Below are 20,418 nucleotides of genomic sequence, written 5' to 3'. Positions count from 1 at the left end.
TTTAAGTACCTTTCCCTATACTGTTAGCTCCTACCTGCACAACAAAAATTGCATTATTGCTAGTCCCTTTTATTATATCTCCTGCTCTGTATCTTTCATCTGTTTCCTTGGGTAAAATTATCTAATTATTTTCTTCTTTTTCATTTATAGCCTGGGAGTAAATAAATACTCAACATTAAATACCAGTAGCTTATTGACAACACTCTCAAGCTCAATGTTTGAAAATCAAATATATTACAGTATTTTATTGCCTTACCTCTATACAGCATCATGTCTTTTCCTTCATACAGTAACTTTTAATGATATAAACTTATTTATTTTTCTTTTCACATTGTGTAACATCCACAAATACAATACAGAAAATTATATTACTCAGGTAGTTCACAGCTATTAAAAGATTCACAATGAAAAAAATACTTTATTTATGTACATTAATATAGGTTTGTTTCATCCACAGTTATGAACATAGCCATTCAAAATTTCATAAAACATGTCTAATAAAACTTGACAATAAGCAAACATTTGTATCAATATTTTAATATACTGAAAAGGCAATCTTTAACATATAAAACATATCATACTTTAGAACAATCAAGAGAACTAATATTATTTCAAAGGGTTGTAAGTAAGGATTAAGTTTACATTATATTTTTAGTATATAATCTTAATAAATATATAATACAAGTTGCAAGTTAAAATCAGAATAAGTTTTATAAATGCCAAAAACAGTCCCAAAAATGTACCAATCTAATAGCAACATCTTATGTGATAAAAAGAACACTTTAACCACAATAAAAACTGGTGAAAACTGGGTTTAGATCCATTACTTTTCTCATTATGTTAGGGTTTTTTTGTTTTTTTCTCTAAGTAACTACATTCTGAAAAGCAAATTTATTTTTAATGGAGGTGTTCACAACTTTGAAAACATGTGGCAAAACAAAAGTAATTTATAATGGTAATGTCTTCCACATAACAAAACAAAAATAAAAAACTTAACTCAGCAATATCTGTGAATGTGGAACACAGGTTTAGCTTTAAATGACAACAATATATATAAATTGATGTACAGGTCTCTTTAGGGAAGAACATGCAAGTGAATTTTTTCAACATACTTTCATATAATGGACAAGGTTACACACATGTATCAACATTGATACAACTTGATTTCTTTACAACATAAGTATTCACACTACATCAATGTACATTATACATGTATAAAAAGTACTAAGTAGAGAAACTGGAATCTTAATGTTTGAAAAAGACAGAATTAACTTGTGTGTTTTTCTCTTCTTTTAAAACTCTGCCTCTTCCAGATCAGAAATAAAACACATTGGTACAACAAAAACAGTCTTTTAGTTTAATTACAAACATAAATGGTTAAAACTAATTCGTGTACTAGTTAAAATGACATCAGCTCATTAAACTAAAATTTTAGCAGATTAAACCAAAATATTTACTTATTAATTTGAAATCATAACACAAAATGTTTACATTAATATTTCAAAAACTTGACCTACATGCAAAATTTAACACACTTTGAAGGAGACATTCATAAAATGTTGGAATACTCCAAATAAATGATATTAAAAGAGTTCATCATTGAGTGCCTGATTGCTGTTAATAATAATGCAAAGTAAAATATATACATCAGTTTTGCAAATTATTCATGTGTAAAGGAATTGGGTTAGGGAAGATTAATATTGAAATACATTAAAAATATAGTCATGATAATTCTTAGATTTAATGGTAGTTTGTCAGAAATATAATGACTTCAGTGTCAATAAAAAACAAAAAAAACATGAACTGAAACTAAAGATATTCTGACTGAAGTAACTCACAATCTGAATAATTTCCACTGTTTCAAAACTCATTCAATTACACCTGCTTTAAAGTCAATGAATAGAATAATTTATTTTTTATTTTCTTTCTCAGGCTACAGTAATATTCTGAAGTACAAATAAATCATGAAACATCTAATGTTGCTATACTTAAGTATAAATCAAATGCACCTTGCACAAACTCAACAATTCAGATTTATGCCCAAAAAACTAACCTTACCAATACATACCAACACAATGTCAAATTATCCAAGTTCCTTACAAAGGGCACAGATAGCCTAGCTGCTTTGTGCCATAAAACACTAAATCAACCAATCCTTACAAAGAATCTCATCACATAATTTCTTATATTTAAGAAATATGAATTACAACAAAATTTAAATATGCACTAATAGAACAATACCAAATTTAAATAGAAACTAGTTTTGAAACATCATCTGTCCCATTCAATCCAATGTTTAACCGTAAAAAACGTGAATTTTGAAACTAGTTTCCATTTAAACTTATTATTGCTCCATTAGTCTGGATTTAAACCTTGCTGTAAATTACTCTGCAAAGTGTTGTGTATTTATCTATTTTTTAAACATAAATTAGTTATAAGTGTAATGGGACTACATCTTTACTGGCATTGGTAAAGTGCATTAAACCTTTGTCAGATGATAATAGTCTAGCTATATTTTGGACTTAAATATGTGATTTGTATACATTATATAAAATATCAAGAGTATATTCCATACTTAACACATTTTTGTAGTAACTTGAACTACAGCAGATGGTATGTATATATTTCAACCATGCATCAAGGATGCAGTACATAATTACTGAAAATTCAATAATTATTCTTTGTCATTTTTATCATTTTTACCCATGGAGAAATATGTATGCTAAGATAAACTTTTTATACTCAGTATGATATGGATTTAATTCACAATAAGGTATTATTAGTCATCCAACAGCTGAATATTGAAAAACTTTTAATGCTAAACCTTCAATGGCTTTGGTGCAAATGTTTTATGCAAACTACCACTGGTATTTTATTAATTACATGTTAACAGTTTTCCAACAAATCAGGCACGTCTACAGTTGTACCCCTAGTGACGTGGGTCCAAGTTACTTTGTTTCATGTATATGCACTTTTTCAAAACACAAGATACCCTACTTCACATTTACACAGTAGAGCAGTTGCTGCAGGTTTGAATGAGTATTATTCTTCACAATGTGATAAGAAAACTTGGATAAATGAAAAAAAAAAAGACATTTAAATGAAATATTTTTAGTTTATTCATGTGACGTTTCAAGTCGAGTGATGTGCCACTCAACAAATTAAGATAAAGCATTAAATGCCATCTTCTAATTTAACACTTGTAGTTTAAATGTGATTTATTATTAAATAATTACTAAACTTCATCAACCATTCTCTTAGTTTCCTCTTCTTTTCATCACTCACCTTTTATCTAGAAATATTTAACTTACCTTAACTCTCCACTCTAATATAGAACATGTGACACTTGTGGGTCACACATTAAAAGTGCCTTTAAAAAGCTAATTAAACAGTATAGTTACCCATACAAATATTAGTCAATTGTGTTCAGTTACAAAAATACATGTGGTTGGTATTGGGGTAGGAATTACCAATAGTACTGATGGCAGCAAATGTGTTAACCTTACCTTTACAAAAGTTCTTCCCAGAATTTGGTAAATTTATATTCATAACTTTCCTGAGTTTATACTTATGAATCCAATTTTATTTATTCTAATTACTTTTTTTTTAATATTCCTGTTAACTTTGATAACATTTACACAATAAGTCCAAAAATGTTTTATTAGTACTTTTGTCACAATGCTTCATGTTATACTTTCCTAATTAGAAGTATTATTTTATCTTTCAAAGTTATTTTTTCTAGCCTTATTTGGAGTCTACTGCTCAGACAGTCAGTTAGCTTTCAACTACCATAAGCATTAGTATCACTTCTCATCTCTTTGCAGATTTTCCATAGTTTTTGGTTAATGCAACCCCTCAAAACTTGTGAAAATGACATAAAAGAATTCTTGCGAGGTTGTACCAAAAAGATCATGCAAGTCTATTACCCTGATGCAGAAAATATAAATCCTTGATAAGTTAAGAGAAAGCAATAATACTGCATCAATTTCTTACCAATAAAACAGAAAAAAACTAGACTGTATGAAAAACAACTATGAGTTTGAAAATGATATTAGTAATTTCCCATTTAGATAAGGTTGAAAAACTTCATCTCTGGATCAGTGAAATGACCAGTATAAAATGATTACTGGTCAATGGCATGACAAACTAAAGCTTTGTCTCTGTAAAAACATGTAGCCAGAAAAAGAATAAAAAAGTAGTTATTAGTGATCCCAAGCCATTCACTGTTAACAGGAGTTGGTTGTACAGATTGGTTTAGCACTATAATCTGTGAAATATGAATATAATGAAATCTGGATCAGCTGATCTGGATGGTGCTAGCAATTTCAAACAAGAATTTTTGAGAATTTATTAAAGGCTAGAAACTCACCAAAATTTAATGAAATAAGACTTTTTTTTTTAATACAGTAAACTGAGCAACAACATTTATTTAACCAAAGAATAAAGTGTAGCCTGTGGTTTCAAGACACTAAAAGATAAAACCAAGAAATTTTTGCTAGTTGTGTGACATTCAAATAGGAAAGCCTGGATCAGACATTTGTTTTTGAGGACTAGCTGCAGAAGTAATTTGCATTGAATGTAAATAAATTCCTTACAAGAATGTAATTATCCTTCAAGGTTCTTCTCATGTTGGATAATGCACCAAATCACATGTCAGAGTCACTGTCTTGTGTTGATCCCAACCTACCTGTTATGTTTTCGTCTACCAACACAACATCAATTTTACAACCAACAGACCTAGACATTTTTACAACTTTTAAGGAAGCTCCAGGAACAATAACTGGATGCAAATAACACAGTGATTAGTAGAGATACTGATGCAGTTTTGGGAACAAAATAACATTTTGGACTGCATCAGCATAATCCAGGAGAGGCCTGGGAGGAGATCAAACTTTCAACTTGGAATACTTGTTGGAATGAACTCTGGTCTGAGGGTGCACTGACTTCAGATGTTTTTCAACTATAGATAATGAAGTCACTGACTTTGTGAGGCTGACCAAATGATTGGGAGGAGAGGAATTTAAAGAGATCAAGGATGCGGAGGTGGTCAAGCTGATCGATTCTCACAAACAGAAGACAACAAATGCGGATCTTGAGCAACTTGCTGCATATTATAGGGACACTGAGGATGAGACAGAGAATAAATTCCTTCTTCAAGCCTCAACCTGCTTCTTTAGAAACTGCCAGCACCTCTCAGAAGGAGAAGCCAAATGATCCTTCATCAGATGAATAATTTGTTCTGTAATGTGTAGGCATAAAAGGATTTATTAATTTGTAATTTCAACAAGACATAACTTGTGAGTAAAGGTTTTCAGTAAGGCTATTAATTCTATTATTTCATGTTTAAACATCCTTTTCTTATGAAATTTATTATCAAAACTAAGTTACAGGTCACAATCTTCCTATTTTACATAGACTTAATTCCTAGAGTTACACAGTTTCAACTTGCACAATATTTTTCAGAAATGCATCTTCCTGTATAATCTGGGGTTCAATTGTAGATGAATAAGAACAAGAAACAAACCATATACACATGGATCATGAACTATAAAAATCAACCATATATCTGGGAATTGCGACTCAATAATTTATACATGAATCAAAAGTCAATAAATCAATCATATGAGTTAGGAGTCAACACAAACCATATGAATATGGATCAAAGAACTTAACCATATATACATGGATCAGGATTCAAAAAATCAACCACATACAAAGACTTGCTAATTTTCCCATAATTTCTGGAAATCTCTGATATTCAGATATTTTTCAAATTGTTGACTAAAATCATACAAGCAAAGCACTCTCTTCAATATTACTGTGAAGTATGTATGTGAACTATATTAGACATATTGCCTATATTAGTATCTGTACAACCAGTCTATGGTTATCATCATCTTAAGAGAAAATTTCCAAGAAGAACCTAGTGATAACAGTGCCAAAATTATTCTGATGAAGTTGTGATCATGATCGACAAGGACTCATGGTTAGAATTTGATACTGAAACAACCAATACAAACAACAGTCCTTCAAATGAGGAATCAACTTTCCAGTCACAATCAAATATTTGAAAGCAGCATGAAATTTCAGAAGACATGGATGCAACAATGACCTTTCATTTTTGTCATTCCAGGAAATGTGTAGAGCTTCAAATGTAATGTGTTTGTGAAAGTAAGTAACATAATTAACTGACTTTATTGCTGTTATCCTCAGTATTATGTTATGATTAGACAATAAAGCTATAGCACAGAGATCCTACAGAGTGTCTGAGAAGCACAGAGTAGAACTAAAGGAATGTGTAAAAGAAATGCTTGAAGAAATAATACAAACCAGTAGTAGTCTGTATGCATTCCCAATTGCTTAATTCCTAGATAAAATAGAAAATTAATGTTCTGTGTGATTTTACAAAGATGAAACATGTAACAATTCAAGACATTACTCAATACCTAACATCCCAGACTTTAGCAAAGTTAAGTAAAAGTAAATAAGTTTCATCTGTGGACTTGCAAACTGGGTATTGGTAAGCAGAAATAGAAGAAGATAAAACTAAAACTACGTTTGTGTTATCTTCACACACAAGAATCAGTTCAACAGAATATATTTAGGTTTATGCAATGCCTTTGCCAAATTTCAGAGATTAGTTGATGTTGTACTATCAGGTTTACAAAATTTTGGAATGCTTCTGTTATTTAGGTGATTTCACAGAACTGCATGTTTTAAGAAACATTTAAAATGTTTGTTTTTGAATTTCACACAAAGCTACACAAGGGCTATCTGCTCTAGCCATCCCTAATTTAGCAGTGTAAGACTAGAGGGAAGGCAGTTAGTAATCACTACCCACCGCCAACTCTTGGGCTACTCTTTTACCAACGAATAGTTGGATTGACCATTATATTATAATGCCCCCATGGCTGAAAGGGGTGAGCATGTTTGGTGTGACGGGGACCTGAACCACATTTAGAAAGACTAAGAAACATAGTTGATAGATTACAGAGAGCAAATCTAAGGCTTAAGCTAACCAAACATCAGTTCTTTAAAACAGGTCATGTGATAACTGTAGATGGTGTAAAACCTGACCCTAAAAAGTTTGTAAAAATGATCCAGTGCTTAAAACAGTGAAAAACATTTGTGCATCTTTAGAATTCTATAGGAGATTTATACCACATTTAGCAAAACCATTAACATAACTGATGAAAAAAAAACCAAAAACATTTAACTAAACAGAAAAAAAAAAGGAGGGAGGCAATTGAGAAATTAAGAGTTGCTCTATTAATGACACCATCTCCGAGCTACCCACATTTCAATAACGAGTTTATCCTCAGCACAGATGTTTCATGTTTGGGATCAAAGAGATTTAAGAAAAATGTAAAAAGTGCATGTGAATAGGTTAAAGAAAGTAAAGGGCTATAAACCTTAACATTTTGAAAGTTTAACTGACAAAGCAAAGACAGACAAATATAATGAAAATACACAAAGAAAAATCAAGAACTCAAGTTAGGCTGAATTATCCGTTGAAGATGAAATGACAAATATAGGAGAACCAGAATTAGAATATGGTGCAGTATTAGATGATAAAATGATGACAAAACAGAGTATTCCAGTTAAAAAGGTATCTCAAAATGGCTGGTGTGGGTATTAATAAAGACAGAAGTGGTATATTATCCAATCAGGTTGCCCAGGAGAAAAGAAAACCACACAAAAAAGGGAGCCAGATGAGTAAATAATACACAAAAAGAAGGGATACACAGCTGGTGACTAGAGTACAGAAGGCTAGAGTGGAAGAAGTAAAATAGACTAAAAAAAGAAGGGAACAAACATCTACAGAACTTCTATAAAGCATATAAAGAAGAAAGGCAAAGGAATACAGAAGGGTAGAGAGAAAAAGATTAAAAAAAGCAAAAATATGTAACTAGAAAGTGAAGAAGGTGAGTCTCGATCCCAGCGATGGCTGGATTGATACTAATGACAGAGAATTCAGAAAAGGAGAGGACAAAAGTTAGCAAACCTTGACAAAAATGACCACAAATGTTGGGGAGGGAGTAATCCAAGGTAAATGTTTTGAAAAAGTTATTAGAGAAGAAAGGAAACACAGTAACTTACAATAAAAAGCAGAGAGAAAAATAAACCTAAGGAATATGGGGCATAAAATTAGAAAAATAATAATAAAGAACACATGTAAAACAGAAGTAACATACCTGAGAATGAAATCCACAAAAAGATGAAAAGATTAAGGTCATTTAACAAATGATAGAGTACTACTCAAATCAAAATAAGTGAAAGATCTAGTTTAATAGGGAAAATATTTAGTCAAGGGGACATAACAAGGAAGCCCATTAACCATGTAGTAATCAACAACATATTGAACAATGGTTCTATGACCCTAATAGGCATTCAAAAGTTAAAGGGCAATTCCACAATGAAGAGGACACAGATGAAAAAATAAATAACAATCACACTTAGGAACAAACATCTGGTGAAACTGAAAAAAGACAAATCCTTGTAGCTTTTTGAAATAAACACTAAGTTCAAATCTTTTATCTAGTCATCAGCCTTCACAAGTTGTTACAGAAATAACCAAACATCTGGACCTTCCTTGTACCATTGCAATGACTACTGATTCATAAAATATATTTTGTGATTAAGTTAGTGGCTAGATTAAGACAAAATGTAAGTCTAAAATTACCTATTTCTTTTATCTTCAGAAGATGAAAGGCAGAAGACTTTCAAAACACTGTCCTCTACACCTGTATTTCTACAAAGGGCAGTTGTTGTCCAACCAAATTAGTCTAATCATAAATAAATACTCTTCCTAAACATCTATTAAAGAATATTAAAGCTTTTGGAACAAAAGCTAAATAAAACAAAAAGCAAAGTTTCTTAATGATGCAAATCTCATTAAATTGAACACAGACAAAAAATTGAAGCATGTCTGATGAATACTGTACCAAAGAGAATAATGGAAATTTGCAAGTGCATAATGGGATGTAGTGTGCATGGAAGTGTGTCACCCTTCTACTAGTGGAAAGCTTTTACTGCATGATAATATATGGCTTGAGTTCATGAGAGATTAAGTGGGAGTTTTCACAAATCTCTCATAGAAAAGCAGAGGGAGATAACTAAACTGTGCGAATGCATATATTCATTTCAAAACCTGATATTTTCAAACACATACTGTTTAGGATCTTTTTAAATTGGCTTGTATATCTTGAGACTTAAAAACTAAAACTGCCTTATTTATCCTCCAGTTTTCCTAGTTTTAAAGCATTTCTAAAATCTGCTCAGCCAGACGTTTGGTCACTTCTTTCATTGCTAGGTTAAAAAAGTAAAACTGCAGATATACACAGAATTACCAACCAGATCACGAGATCACATGAAACTTTCACTGAGTCTATGTAGCTAATCTACCAAAATAAAGCTGCTGATACACATACAAGAAGCTGCTGATACAGATACAAGAAGCTGCTGATACACATACAAGAAGCTGCTGATACACATACAAGAAGCTGCTGATACACATACAAGAACAAACTCATTATTCGGTTCTTTATTATTCTTATTTTATCTACAACATACTATCACTTCTACTTAAGAAATTATTTTCTTTACTCTTGACACTTTGCAGACAAGAGTCTGGCACCTGCATGTCGATAAAATAGTCATTCTGGAAAGATTTAGGTTATTTTGATCAGCCAAAAATGAAAACATCTGACATTACTGTTTAGGTCTATATCACTGTACCAGACTGGTGACTTGTAATGAACTAGTAAATGTTCAGTAAAATGATGTTGCAATGGAACATGCTTGAAATTTTCTAGATGTGATTGTGAATGTGCTGGTTTAACTGTATCGGTTAAGTTAAATTGTAAGTTCAGGTCAAACAAGGGAAGAATGTATTTGAAGATATCCAAATCTATTTGACACAAGAGTTGAATTGAAGATTCATCAACAGATTACTGCATTAACAGTGAAACATAAAAAGGCCAGCAAAACAATGTCATTATCTCCAAAAACAGATTCTGGAATCATATAAATAAACTTTGCATGTGTTCATGACCAGATTAGAAAAAATAAAGAGAAATAGAAATGTGTGAAATAAATTATCTAACTGATGATAGAGCACAGAGGGGAAGCTTTAAGGATATCTCCAGAACATAAAATAAAAATAAAAAGGTGCCCAAATTAACAGGTCTCTAACAATCCAACACGGGGCACTTTGTTGAAAAACAAAACTATCCAATCCAGGTTTTCTTAATTTTAACTGAAATTTTTTGGACACTTTTATTGGCTGAAAATAAGACATTTCCAATACTCTTTTAGCACTGATGTTATGAAAAGTTATTTCAAGTGGTAAGGTGACTGAAATCCATCAGCTTGTAATGAGCTCAACAGCCAAGCACAGGAAACATGAAAATTTCCAAATGGCATGCAAAAATATTCAAGAAGTGTTTAAAACCACCTTGGTAGATTTGGTGCATCAACCCAAATATAAAATTATACCTGTAGTTGCTTTAAAAGCATCTTGTCTGCTCATCCTACTGATGAATATTGTGATGCTTCAAACCTTTTCTACTGAATCACAGGTGAAATAGTTCATATTTCAGTTGAAGCTAAACAAAAAGGTAGCAATTGCTTAATTAATGATGCTGAAAATGTGGCTTTATTAATATATACTGAATTTACTTCAAGCTGATAGATCTTAGTACTAGCTAGTACGGAGATTTGAGGATGCTAAATTTCACTTAAATATTTATCAATTAAAATGAAAACTTGTATCAAAAAGATATGTCCAAACCACACTTTTGGGGACTTTCTAGATAGAACTTACTTTTAATATTCAACAAATTACAGTGTAAAAAACACACCTTGGCTCCAGAGGGACAGGTTAAAAACAAAACATTGCTGCCAATAACAGATATCAAATGCTGCATGTATATACATATATTTATAATAAACACACACAAATATATATAACAGTATTTAGCTAACAAGTTATATTTACAACACGAGTTCCACCACTGTTTTAGTGTTAAAAATAACACTGGCCCGTGTTTATACAGGTTAAATATTACCAGAAACAAATCAACTTTGAAAGAAATATTCTCTCTGCAAACAAAGATTCAGATAATGTTATAACTGTTTTATTAACAAGCCAATGAAGAAAAGTAATTTAAAAGTACAATTTGTCTGACAAACAAAGCTGCATATGATTCTTTTTCTTACTGTTAAGTTTCTAAAACATGAAAAGTATAATTGCTGAATTGGAAAATGTTATTACTAATGTTTTTAATTTTTCATTTGCATAAAGTTTACCATTTCTATATGTATATGTCACAGTCAGATACCTAATGCTAGCATTTGATGGTATTTTTACATACTTTTATCCACATTACAGTCACATGCTCAGGGTTTATATGATCATTAAAACTCTGTCAAGTCATGGAATTTTAAAATACTTTTTTCCAGGGCTGGAAATCCCAGAAAAAGAATTTTAGCTTAAAAATCATGGCATTTTTATCTACCCAATAAAAGATATCCTACAATCCTAAATACAACAAAAAACAAAATTATTCTTTTATCAAGTGTTGTTTGTCTAATGTTACCCTCACAACTCGTGACCTGTCCATGGTGTGAATATGCTTACATTTGACTGACTATCTGTGATGACATGACTTACTTGTGAAGTACATGTTCAGTTCAGGTAGCCATATTGTTTGTCAATAGCTCAGATGCATCACTGACACTGAATCAACTCACTTTTGAAAATAGAAAGAGTGATGTAATGGCTGAAGTATTACAAAGAAAAGATGCCTGGAAAGTGCAGTTTGAAAGAATTCTGGGTTTCCCACTTAGCTCACAAAGCATGGATTGTATGGGATGAAGGTGACAACAGAAAGGCAAAATGTTCATTCTGCCAATGATCATTTAATATCTTTAACATGGGAGATGCACAGCTGTTAAATGCATATGAAAGGCAATAAAGACATCAAAGAGGCAAAGGGAAAAAAAAGCAGCATTAAGAATAACAGACTTCAATTACAGATAGTCTTGTACCAGTGGATACTACAGCTGAAATACTAGAAAAATCTATGGCAAAGGCTAACACTGCCAATTTTGTATAAAGTTCATATGCTAAAAAGTGAAATATTGTGGCCATTAAATATTGTTCAGCGTCACTACTCTTACCACTTTAATGAAGGTGTAACAGAAATGTTTCAGGCCATGTTTACAGATAGTAACAATGTGCATTTGTTTTTTCATATAGCAAAGTCACAATGGACTATTTGCTGAGTCTACCAAGAGGAATTGAAACCCTGATTTTAGCGTTGTAAATCCGTAGACTTACCGCTGTACTAGCAGGGGAAAGTAACATAGCAAAAACATTTTCATGTGGCAAGACAAAAACAACATATTTTTATGGTTTTCATTTGTCTCCTTACTTTTCAACCATGTTAAGAAAACAAGTTACTGAAGAAGAATTGGTATGTACTGTTGTTTGATGAAAGTCTTAACATGATGGCTGAGACCAAACAAGGTAATTAATTTAATATTTAATTATTCTTAGTATGATATTTATAACAGCAAACTTTATTGTATTTATGCAATATCTGAATTTGTTAAAAGTTTAAAAAATATGAAACTAAATTCTGGCCCACATTGGGTACAATATTTTAAGATCATTTCTGTATTTTCATAACAATTATAAACAGTAATAATGTTTTCTATAATAAAACATTTCTTATATTTTGCTGAAAGGTGAATACTGATAAGAGTTTTAACATTTGTAGTTTTCCCCTGCAGGATGTAAATGCAAGTAAGATTGCCATGAGGTACCTAACATTAGTTTATGGGACATACCATTGCTGATCATCTAGAAGACAGCTTTCTGGAAGGCACCAGTAATCTGAACAGACACGAGCTTTTGCATCATTTACAACCTGATCATTCATTTATTTACCATTTCAGGTGTCCATGGATGGTCCTAATGTGAAATGGATGTTCCTTGAAAAGCTGTGGAACCACTGTACGGACACTGATCAAACCTTCCTAACATTGGGCAGGTTTAGGCTTCACAAGGTGCATTAATGACAGGGATAGCAGGATCAACCTGGTTCTTGGACACATTCTTGGTTATTCAGTAACACTTCAACTGAATGGGAAGACTCTTAAATCTGTCATATGCTCTAATATCTTCCCACAAGTTTTGTAAGCACAGATGGCTTGAAAACATTCCTGTAGCTCAGAGAATTTTGCAGCATGTTCCAAGCACAAAAAATATATATTAACAGTGCCAAAAAAGAAAAAGTGAAGGCCCTCAAAAATTCTTCCTATTAAACAATATATAAACTGTTAAATGATCCACTGTTGGAGGTAAAGATCAATGTGTTTATTGCACAACATATATCATCACTTCTTGCCCCTTAGTAGAGAGACAGGCCAATGATTCCATTTCTCGCAGCAAATACGTTCTGTGTGTTGAAAAGTTTTTTGCATAAAGTTGTCAAAAGTGAGGCTTTAGGAAATCATGGATCACTCAGTACCATGAAGTTAGATTTAAACCAGGCAAAAACTTAAAGGTGATACACAAAGTTCATACTGGTTTGGTAGCTAAAAGATTAACAAAGTCACTTCAATTATCCAGTGCTAAGAGCGTGAGTGAAGAGTATTCTTGGTCTGAGATCTGAGTGAAGAATGTGATCATGTGTATTGTTAAGAAATTTCAAGAAAAGTCTCCAGTAAAGTTTCAGTAAGTGATGCTTTTGCCATGTTTGGATTCAAGAGAAACTGTAAGGAATAAAGCACCCTGGATTCAAAAATTTGATGGTATTTTTAAATTGTTGGTTGAAGCACAGAAAGTATATAAACTGAACTGTGATGCCATTAAACCAATATGTAAACTTTATTGATGATGATAAAGTTCTTGAATATGAATCAACATTCACTGCTCTGGATCGTAAAATTGAGGCAAAAAGAATTGACAGCTTATATTTGAATCTTCTGTCTGGTAGATAAGGTTTTAAGAATTTGTGGTACATATTGAAAGGGTTGCTAGCCCTATCTCATGGCCAAGTGTCAGTAGAAAGAGAGGTATTTTTGTGAACAAAGACATGTGCCAGCTAAATATGAGAGAGAGGATTTCTCTTGCAAAAAGTGTTGTGTTTGATCACCTGGAATCAGTTGGAGATCCTCCAAAAGTTAATGTATGTAAAGATTTGATTTTGTCAGAAGCTAGAGAACAGTACATGATTCATTTGGATAAACAAGGTTCAAAAAGAAAAGTTAAGGCAAGGGGAAAAAAAGGAAATGTGTAGTGGATGTAGTTGAGAATTTAAAAAGTAAAAAAAGGAGACTTGAAACTGATGCAAATGTTCTCACAAAGTCAACTGCAAAAATAATATAAAATGTGAAAAAACTGAGAATATTGGTAGCAAAAGGCTAATAATCATAGAAGGTCTGCCAAAGAAAAGCTAAATAAGGTAGGAAACTTGATATTGTAATTAACATTTCATATGTTATATGATTAAAAACATGGAATAGTTTATATATAGTTTGAATCCATGTAAAATGATTAAGAATTTGAAAAAAATTTTGTTAAATTATACTCTGCCTTTTACTTGCTCTACCTGAAGATGTACAAATGTATTCTGATGGCTGAATGAAGTCAGGAAATTTCAGTGCACCTTTCATGGAATTTATTTTTAAAAATGGTGTACAAATTCTGCATACTTATATTTTGATTTCTTCTTTTTGTCACTTAATTTGATTTGGACTATTTGTTATGATCACATACGTTTATCTCATTTGCTTGTTACAATGACATGTACCTTTATTTTGATCACTTCTTATAGTCACACATTTTCATCCGGACCGCTCGTTACAGTCACACATTTTCATCCGGACCTCTCGTTACAGTCACACATTTTCATCCGGACCTCTCGTTACAGTCACACATTTTCATCCGGACCGTTCGTTACAGTCACACATTTTCATCCAGACCTCTCACATACATGTACCTGATTCCATTGTTCCATACTGAATCTATACTTAGGCTGGCCTTATTCAAATATAAAATAAGTGATAATAACTAAAAAAATGAACTATTCTTCTGAATAATAAAAACTGTTACTCTACAATCACAGTTAACTGAGTAGTGTCCAGTTTTTCAATCCACATTGATTTCTCTGACTTTACAAAATCATTAAAGAATCTAAAGTTTGACAATTATGTTACACAGAAATTCTAAAAAAGTAACTACAGGTGCTTATACTTTTTTATTTTTAACTGTGTAAGATTACACTACTAAAAACTACCAAGGGAAAATTGTGCCATATCTGGGAGCAAGGTGTAATACAGATGGTTAAGAATGTTGTATTAAAATGATTGTGAATTATCAAATCAGCAAGCCATGTGACGACCACAGCTTATATATTTGTTGTTGTTGTTTTTGAATTTCCTGCAAAGCTGCACGAGGGCTATCTGCACTAGCTGTCCCTAAATTAGCAGTGTAAGACTAGAGGGAAGGCAGCTAGTTATCACCAACCACCAACAACTCTTAGGTTACTCTTTTACTAATGAATAGCAGGATTGACCATCACATTATAACGCCCCCATGACAGAAAGGGCAAGCATATTTGGTGTGGCCAGGATTCGAACCCGTGACCCTCAGATTATGTGGGGAACGCCTTAACCCACCTGGACGAGCTGGTATAAAGATGCACTGGAACAGAATATATCAGAAACATATTGTGCCATTTTGTAGATAGTATGATCACTTTTGGGAAAGGTATGTAACATGTTCAACAAAACATATTGATACACTCAGATCATAAAGATATATTGAGATAGAGAATATAACATTTAATTTCCAAGATGGGAATATCACTTCACTGCCATGGGAAAACAAAGGAATACAGATTAACTATGGGCACTAGGACCATTCAGAAAAGAGATCTGCTATGGTAATTAGATGTGTGGCAGTATCTTGTAACAGGTTAAAATCTATAAAAACAAAAGTGGATGCCATAAGCCAGTGATGTGCCTTATGCAACAAAGAAAGTTATCAAAAACAGTTTTTTTATCAGTAAATGTAACAGAAATCATGTGTGTAAGTTGCATTTAATAATATGTCTTTAACTATCACATACCTCAAGCAGACTGAGAATGAAACAGGAATTAATACTATTAATTACAAAGAGATATCACTAAAGAAGCCACATGCAGTGTATATGAGTTCTGTTTCATAAAAATGTTGGAACAGATACTGAGAAACCATTACACTGGTATGCTAGATAGACGATTTATGTGATTTGGACATGACAGCCGTATAACAGAGCCTTTTGCAATGGAAATTATGCTACAGAGCTATTGTTAAAATGTATGGTTGTCAAATACAGCATGTTCATATGTGATGACCATAGGTAACATGAGTCATTCTCACAAACATCATACTCAACCTCTAATTATTTTATACATTTATGCTATTTGTTGTTAAGGGTTATAATTATCAAATTCATTATAATTGTTTACCATTAGAATAATTTGGAAAATAATGCTTAGATTTCTATAAATGTATTTCTTTCAATATAGAATCATTTTACTTTATGAAGTGCAACAATTCTTTCCTACCTGTTATTTCAAAGTATAATGAATTTTATATTCACATAATTAAAGAATGAAATTTTTTAGCAATCTTTTCATGATATTATATGTAATTTTAAGTTCTGCCTTACATATTTTAATTTCTTGACTGAGATTTCAATTGTTTAATTTTCTTTAATACAGAAAGCAGATACAGGGTGTTTGGAAAGTCACTGTGCAGTTTTGTAATCATATTTTATTCAGTCTGTTTCAAGCCAGCAACTGATAGCAGTGTTTAGAAACAAAATAAGAAGGATCCAGGCCTGTATTGATGCCAGCAGGGGTCACTTTCAACATTGTTTATAATTGTCATTCATATTTACCTCCTGTATTCTATATTGAAACATCTGTTAATAAATATATAAGTGCACAGTGACTTTCCAAACACCCTGTAGAGATAAGAAAAAACAATTTCAAAGCATTTTCTTAATTGTCAGGTGAACTTTAGTGAAAGAGAGGTTGTCATGTGATACTTGTTCACGAAAAGTACAAAAGCAATCAAAACCCGAATATTTGCAGCACAAAGTGTAATAAACAATTTATCCTTTTATTCTTAAAAATCACCATTGTGAAACCAATATTTGGAAAATATTAAAACTCATCCTAATTTAACTACAACTAAATTAAGTTTTCTTTCAGTAACTTTTAAAACACACATACAAATATCCTATAATAAAGTAATCTTTAAGCATGGAACTTTACAATGATAAAACAAACACTATAAATTTACAATACATAGTTTCTGTAAATATTTATCTTTTTGATTTCTTTACTTAATACATGTATAATTATTGTAATAAAATAAGTTGCAAGTAAAATGCAAGCATGTTATTTTGTAAGCCATCATGTTGTTTACAATGGAACTTTTTCACCAATATATAAAGCCATCAGCACAGCAAAACCAACAAACAGCTGCATTAATTCTTTGTGCAATACTGAGCTTGGAGAGTAGAAAATTCCAAGATAAGTATGGCAAAAACAAAGGGAAAATAAAAATATTTATATAACTGAAAAAAACAATTGACATTTTAGTTTTAACTGTACACTAATCCATAATGGAGATATCCCTCATATCACCTGAGGAGCCATGGCTTACAATTTTATTTATCTAAGGAAATTCCTTGTCACAAAAAATAATAAAGATAATAAAAGTTCTGATAAACTGCCAGGTTAGGTTATTTTTATAGTTAAAATCCTCTAAAATAAATAATACATTACCATAGGATACTAGAAAACTAAAAAAAGTACATGTTTAAAAAAGGTTTCACAAGTGAAACACTGATGCATACTTTTGACCTGTATGACACCAAATGAATTGAAACAGATAATACACAAAATGTAGCAGTGATGATTATATTTCATCTCTAACACTCACATATATAAGTATATATTAACTTTACCATACACTTTTTAGCATACATCTTAGCTGTTTTAAATAGAATTTTATTTTAATTTATTTTCATACAATTTTATTTCTAATCCTTTAAAATAAAACAGAAGCATAAAATGAAAAACTTCAACAAAAATTGTAAATAAAACCTTGAAACTAAAATAAAGTTTATATCTACTAATTTACATTCAAACTTCCTAATAGTTTGAATGCTCTTATGTCTTTATTAAATGTTACAATTAATTAAAATTAATTTGTTTTCCTCATATAACATGCTTTAAAGCAAGAACAGCATGTTCCATTAATTACAAAGCACCATAATCCACAATAATCTCTCTTAATATCTTCATTTTAATTTGATTGTATAGTGTATGATCTGCAAGAAAGATAGATATAATAAAATATTTTAAAGAAACTTCTGTTAAGCATTTAACAGACAGGACAAGTAGCTTTTATGCATTTGTTCACCTTATGAAATTTCTATCAATAAAAAAACAAAGCAATAGGGCAAATATTTTTGTATATGTCAACAGAACTCAAAATTTTAAAAAATGAAATAATATTTACCAACTCACCACACTTACGTGAATATACACCTTCAAGATTTTAATGATAAACTTTCTTTACTTGTATGAATGAGCCCTGTGTGGTCACATACTCAAGTGGTACAAAAGTGTGCACTCGAAAACCTAACAGTTTTATTCTATATTACCTGCAAGGATATTGAATTTCATGACAGTCCCAAACTTTATGATACTGGTGCCCAAGATTAACCTGAAATCAAGAATTGAGAATGTTCAAAACATAATCAGAAATTTACTTAATCTAATTCAAAGACAAAATAACTGGCAAAATGAAAATTCTTGAAAACAAATTTAACAATTCAAAAATAGCAAATACTTTAAAAAGTATGTCTTGTTATGATAGCTAAAAAATATTTCAAACTGTCAGAACTCTATTTACATTCAGTGATTCATACAGAGACCACAAGGAAAGATTTAAAAGAATTTCCAATTTTCTTGATCTTCAAGAAATGCTTCACAGTACACACACATGCAAAGGTTGGGAAAAGGCTAGATTTAAGCAAAATGAGCTGGACCAAGCTAACAAAACAAAATTGGGCTCCCAATTATTCATTTGTTCATTTAGAAATTTAATGTATAGCTACACATAGGATATCTTTATTCAGGTGATATATCTCAAATTTTGTGTCACAGTTATAATAAAAAATAGGTATGCATGTCTTCTACAACACAAACTATCAGGTATGTTATTTCTTCTGAAAGACAGCATTAATTTACATTAACCACTTTGTTATGGACACAGTATAATATACACAAATCCATTCTCACATGTGCACACATTAAGTATTTGCACTATAACGTTTGATACATTACATTTATCTTCACAAAATATGGTCGACTTTCAGAAAAGATTACAAGTACTTTGTATAGAAAAAAATCAGATATTTTAATGAAATGTTTTTACTAAAGATTTATTTGTGGAAATAGACTTTTTCATTACTAGTTTGAGTGTAAATTTATTTTATGTTATGATTAAAAACTATTCTTCATCCTAAAAATCTCAAATATTACTTACAAAATCTCTAGAACCTCCTAAACACATTTCAAATGTTTGTTTTCAGCAGGTCTATAGTTATGTTATCTTATATACTCTATGTGGGGTCTGTCACTTAACATCATAAAAATATTAGGAAATAAATATAAATTGTGCTTTTTTTTGTGTTAGAACAACTACACATTATAACACGAAAATACAACTGTTCATTGTAAGTAGCGTAAGTCTCATAACACTATATATTTATTATCTTTTATTATACTGATCTTTCACTCATGTCTAGCTAACATTACATACCTTGCATTGATACGGTGCATGTGCATTCATGTTACATATCCAGTAATATAAAACTGACCTTTAGTCTTCACTGTGTTTCAATGGACTAGTATTTTATAATATACAATCACATCTCCATTATACATTATTTACATATGTATATAAATTATTACTATTTTAAAAAAATTAAACTTTTCTTAAAATATAGAATAATGAAATCAAGAAGTAAAGCAAACAACTATCTCTTGTTGCCATGACCTTTGAACTTCATTGCTGCTGAACATAGGTTGCCAAGCTTTTAAAAATTTCACACATGGAGTATATTAAACAAAAATTATTTTTTTTAAGGTTTGATACATAAATTTAAATACTCAAAAAACATAAATAACTACATTATACCATAAAATTCTACTATAATTAAGTTTAGTATCTGAGATGTATTTAGATTTTAAAAAATATGAAACATTGAGCAGACTAAAGACTCAGCCTACCTCATTGAAATCTTGGATCAAAAGAATGTGGTAGCCTTTTCTGAGATT

The 20,418-nt window shown here is 31.1% G+C and overlaps 1 protein-coding gene across 3 annotated transcripts in view; it reads right to left on the bottom strand.

The window, feature by feature from the left end:
- Window positions 1–398: 398 nt before the first annotated feature.
- Window positions 399–20,418, bottom strand: part of LOC143223484 (actin-binding protein WASF3-like) — a 50,372-nt gene continuing 30,352 nt past the window's right edge. For all 3 annotated transcript variants that reach the window (XM_076451532.1, XM_076451530.1, XM_076451533.1), the window contains one exon: window positions 399–18,799. The gene's annotated coding sequence lies outside the window, so the exon portion shown is untranslated. The remainder of the gene's footprint in view (window positions 18,800–20,418) is intronic.

The sequence above is a fragment of the Tachypleus tridentatus genome, chromosome 8 (assembly GCF_004210375.1).
Source record: "Tachypleus tridentatus isolate NWPU-2018 chromosome 8, ASM421037v1, whole genome shotgun sequence".
In the NCBI taxonomy this organism is placed as follows: Eukaryota; Metazoa; Arthropoda; class Merostomata; order Xiphosura; family Limulidae; genus Tachypleus; species Tachypleus tridentatus.
This window is presented reverse-complemented; position numbering and strand designations above follow the sequence as displayed.